This window comes from Rhinolophus ferrumequinum, chromosome 2 (assembly GCF_004115265.2).
Source record: "Rhinolophus ferrumequinum isolate MPI-CBG mRhiFer1 chromosome 2, mRhiFer1_v1.p, whole genome shotgun sequence".
NCBI classification, from domain to species: domain Eukaryota; kingdom Metazoa; phylum Chordata; class Mammalia; order Chiroptera; family Rhinolophidae; genus Rhinolophus; species Rhinolophus ferrumequinum.
In genome coordinates, this window is record NC_046285.1 from 18579484 (window position 1) to 18584938 (window position 5455).

The window sequence follows — 5455 nt, forward strand, 5'->3', positions numbered from 1 at the left end:
ACAATACAACAAGAAGACAAACACTTATCAATATATATGCCCCCAATGAAGGAGCACCAAAATATATAAAGCAAGTACTAACAGAACTAAATGGAGAAAGAAAAACAGAATTATACTATGGGACCTAAATATGCCACTGATAGCTATGGATAGATTATTCAAACAGAAAATCAATAAGGAAGAAATGTTTCACTTCTGGTAACACAGGAAGCAATTTAAAGATGGTGTCCTCCAAATTCAACGGATCGGCTGCAGCGCCTGGGAAAAGTGAATTTCATAACCAGAAGCCAAAGCCGGAAGACCAAGATGAATCAGAACTTCTCGCTGTTCCTGATGGTTGGAAGGAAACAGGTTTTTCCAAAGAGGACAATCCTAGAGGACTTTTGGAGGAGCAGTTTTACAATTTTGTTCCCAAAATATAGAGGCTTATTTGAAAGAGTGCTGGCCATTGGTACAGAAAGTCTTGAATGAACATCATATCAATGCAACCTTGGACCTGATTGAGGGCAGCATGACTGTATGACAAAGAAGACTTTTGATCCATATATCATCATTAGGGCCAGAGACCTAATAAAACTTTTAACAAGGAGTATTTCATTTGAACAGGCAGTACGAATTCTTCAGGATGATGTTGCATGTGGCATCATTAAAATAGATTCTTTAGTAAGAAATAAAGAAAGATTTGTAAAAAGAAGACAACGTCTTATTTGTCCCAAAGGATCTACATTTAAGGCATTGGAACTCTTAACAAACTGTTATATTATGGTTCAGGGAAACACAGTTTCATCTATTAGACCTTTTGGTGGGTTAAAAGAGGTTCAAAAAGTAGTCCTAGATACTATGAAGAATATTCATCCAATTTATAATATAAAAATGTTAATGATTAAACAAGAGTTGTCAAAAGATTCTGAATTAAGATCACAAAGTTGGGAAAGATTTTTGCCACAGTTCAAGCACAAAAATGTGAATAAACGCAAAGAACCGAAGAAAAAACTGTTAAGAAAGAGTATACACCATTCCCACCCCCACAGCCAGAAAGTCAGATTGATAAGGAATTGGCTAGTGGTAAATACTTCTTGAAGTTAAGTCAAAAGAAGTGACAGAAAATGAAAGCAATAAAGGCTAAACAAGCAGAAGCTCTCAATAAGAGACAAGAGGAAAGAAACAAAGCTTTTATTCCACCTAAAGAAAAACCAGTTGTAAAACCTAAGAAAGCTTCTACTGAAACTAAAATTGATGTGGCTGCCATCAAGGAAAAGGTTAAGAAAGCAAACAATAAGAAACTGGGAGCCCTTACAGCTGAAGAAGTTAAGCTTAAAATGGAAGTTGGTGAAAATAAAAAGAAGAAAAAATAGTAACGTGTAAAAAACAAACAAACAAACAAACAAAAAAACCCTGAACTAGAACTTATTAAACTATGTCCTTTTGTAAAGGATTTTGAGATATTAGGGCATTAGTTGCCTTATGTGTAAGAAGTAATACTCTGATTACTTTTTTCTGATTTTGTTTTATTCTTTATAACAATGTTTATGTATACATCTGTTCTTTATAAATATAAAATATTATAAAAAAAAGAAAATCAATAAGGAAATATCAGTCTTAAGTGACACATTAGATTAAATTAAATGGACATAGTCAACATTTACAGAGCATTTCATCTGAAAACCCCAGACTATGTTTTTTTCTGTACACATGGAATATTCTCAAGGATGGACCATATGTTGGGACACAAAACAAGCCTCAGCAAATTTAAGAAGATTGGCATCATACCAAGCATATTCTCTGATCAAAATGCTTTGAAGTTGGAGATCAACTGCAAAGAAAAAAGGAAAAAAATTCACAAATACATGGAGATTAAATCACAAACTGTTAAAGAACGACTGGGTCAAAAAAGAAATAAAAGGAGAAATCAAAAGATACATGGAAATAAATGAGAATGAAAATTCATCGTATCAAAATCATTGGGATGCAATAAAAGCAGTATTAAGAGGGAAATTTATATCATTACAGGCCTAAATCAAGAAACAACAAAAGTCCCAAATAAACAATTTAACATTACTTCTTAAAGAAGTAGAAAAAGAAAAACAAATTTAAATGCATAGTCAGCAGGAAGGAAATAATACAAATTAGAGCAGATCTAAATGAAAATAACAAAATGAAAATAGAAAAAAAAATAAAACAAAGAACTGGTTCTTTGAAAAGATAAATAAAATTGACAAACACTTGGCTAGACTCACTAAGGAAAAAGAGAAAAGACAAATACCAAGAAATAAAAAGGATGATTAGAGAATACTATGAAGGACTATATGCCACCAAATTAAATAAACTAGAACAAATGGACAAGTTCTTAGAAATACACAGCCTTCCTAGACTGAATGATGAAGAACTGGAAAATCAAAATAGACTGATCAACAGTAAGGAAATTGAAACAAGCATCCAAAACTGCCCCAAAAGCAAGAATCCAGGACCAAATGGCTTCACTAGTGAATTCTACCAAACATTCAAAGATGATTTACCCTCACTTCCACAAACTCTTCCAATAAATTGAAGAAGAAGCAATAACTCATTTATGATGCTAACATTACTCTGATATCAAACCTGGTAAGGATAACACAAGAAAAGAAAACTACAGACCAATATCTCTGATGAATATGGACACAAAGAATCCTTAATAAAATATTAGCAAATCGAATACAAGGCATTAAAAAGATGATACAACGCAATCAAATAGGGTTCATTCCATCTGCACAAGGATATTTCAACATAGGCAAATTGATCAATGTGATACACCACATAAACAAAATAAAAGATAAAACTCATATGATTATATCAATAGATGAAGAAAAAGCATTTGACAAGATACAATATCCATTTATGATTAAACAATTAATACCATGAGTATAGAAGAAAGGACCTCAACATAATAAAGGCCATATATGACAAACCCTCAGCTAATATCAAACTTAGTGGTGAAAACGTGAAATATTTTCTCTAAAATCAGAAACATGAGAGGGATGCCCCCTTTTACCACTGTTATTCAACATAGTATTTTAAGTCTTAGCCAGAGCAATCAGGCAAGACAAAAAAATAAAAGACATCCAAATTGGGAAAGAAGAATTCAAATTCCCTTTTTGCAGATGACATGATTCTGTATATAGAATACCCTAAACACTACCAAAAGCTATTAGAAAAAGCTACTAGAAATGTTAAACAAATAATGTTTCAAGATACAAAATCAATTGATACAAAAGTTTATTGCATTCCTGTATACTAACAATGAAACTCCAGAAAAATAAATAAAAAAAAAACAGAAAACAAACAAACAAAATTCCTTTTGTAACAGCAACAAAAAAGAATAAAATACCTAGGAATAAATTTAACAGAGAATATGAAAAACCTGTACACTGAAATCTGTAAGACATTATTAAGAGAAATTGAAATAGACACACACACACACAAAATGGAAAGATATCCGTGTTCATGGATTGGAAGAATCAACATAGTTAAAATAACCATATTACAAAGCAATATACAGATTTAATGCAATCCCCATCAAAATCCCAATGTCATTTTTTCCAAGAAATAGAAGAAAAAATCTTTCATATGTGCATGGAATCACAAAAGACCCCAAATATCAAAGCAATCCTACAAAAAAAGAATAAGGCTGGAGGTACACATTCTCTGATTTCAGCTTGTACTACAAAGTGACAATCTTCAAAACAGCATGATATTGGCAGAAAATCTGACACACAGACAAATGGAACAGAACTGAGAACCCAGAAACAAATGTACACATATATAGACACATTATTTTCGACAGAGGAGAAAAAAACATACAATGGAGGAAAGTAAGCCTCTTAAATAAATAGTTCGGGGAAAATTGGAAAGCCACATACAAAAGAAAGAAACTAGACTTCAATTTGTCACTATAAACCAAAATTAACTCAAAATGAATCAAAGACCTAAACATAAGACCTGAAACAATAAACTGCATAGAAGAAAGCATAGGTACTAAATTTATAGGCCTCGGGTTTAGAGAGGATTTCATGACATTGACCTTATAGACAAAGGAAGTAAAAACAAAAAATCAATGAATAGGACTATATCAAATTAAAAACTTCTGCACATCAAAACAAACCATCAACAAAACAAAGAGGCAACCAATCAAATGGGAGAAGATATTTGCAAAGAACGCTTCAATAAGGAGCCAATATACAAAATATATAAAGGACTCATACAACTCAACAACCAAAAAACAAACAACCCAATTAAAAAATGGGCAGAGGACCTGAACAGACACTTTTCCCAAGAAAACACACAAATGACCAACAGACATATGGAAAAATGTTCTAAATCACCAGCTACTAGGGAAATGCAAATCAAAACCACAACGAGATACCACCTTACATCTGTTAGAATGGGTATTATCTACAAGCTAAGCAATAACAAGTATTGCAGAGGCTATGGAGGAAAAGGAACCCTCATACACTGCTGATAGGAATGTAAATTGGAACAGCCACTATCTAAAAATGTATGGAGGTTCCACAAAAAATTAAGAACAGAATTACCAATGACCCAGCAATCAGTCTTCTGGGTATCTATCCCAAAAATTTGAAAACATTTATTTGTAAAGACATAGGTACCCCAATGTTCATTGCAGCATTATTCACGGTGGCCAAGACATGGAAACAACCAAAGTTTCTTTCCATAGATAATTGGATCAAGAAAATGTACATATACACAAGGGAATACTACTCAGCCATGAGAATAGAAGAAATGCTGCCATTTGCAACAACATGGATGGATCTTGAGATTATTATGCTAAGTGAAATAAGTCAGACAGAAAAAGTTGAAAACTGTATGACTTTACTCATATGTGGGATATAAAACTGAAAGTAACAAAGGAACAGGGAAAAGGAACAAATACTTGTAGACTCAGACAATTTAGTGGTTACCAGAGGATAAAGGGAGTGGGAGTGGTAGAAGAGGGGAAAGGAGGTCAAATATATGGTGATAGAAGGAGGACTGACTCTGGATAGTGAACACACAATGCAACATAGATGATATATAGAAATGTACACTTGCAACCTATAAAATTTTACTAACCAATGTCACCCCAATAAATTTAACAAATAATAATGTGGATATTTTATTGAAGAAAAATAGAAAAATAATTAAGGTAGCTCCATAATGACTAGTCTAGATATAATCTATAGCCAGATTTCTACAAAGTGACAAGAATACAGAAGATGTTCAGTTGGCTTTCTGTTAATCTCAATAGAAAGGATCAAAGAACAAATTCATTGCTGTAAAACTAATTGTTAACTGGGGCTTAAAATTTGACAGAGATTTCATGGAAGTAAAATTATTCTCTTGGAAGAGAACCATTTCTGAGTAAAACTTGAGATTATATCCCCATCCCTGGCAACAACAATGACAATCAAGTATATATGTG

The 5455-nt window shown here is 32.6% G+C and overlaps 1 pseudogene; it reads left to right on the forward strand.

The window, feature by feature from the left end:
* The first annotated feature begins 221 nt into the window (after positions 1 to 221).
* Positions 222 to 1355, forward strand: LOC117031092 (KRR1 small subunit processome component homolog; annotated as a pseudogene).
* The last annotated feature ends 4100 nt before the right edge of the window (positions 1356 to 5455 follow it).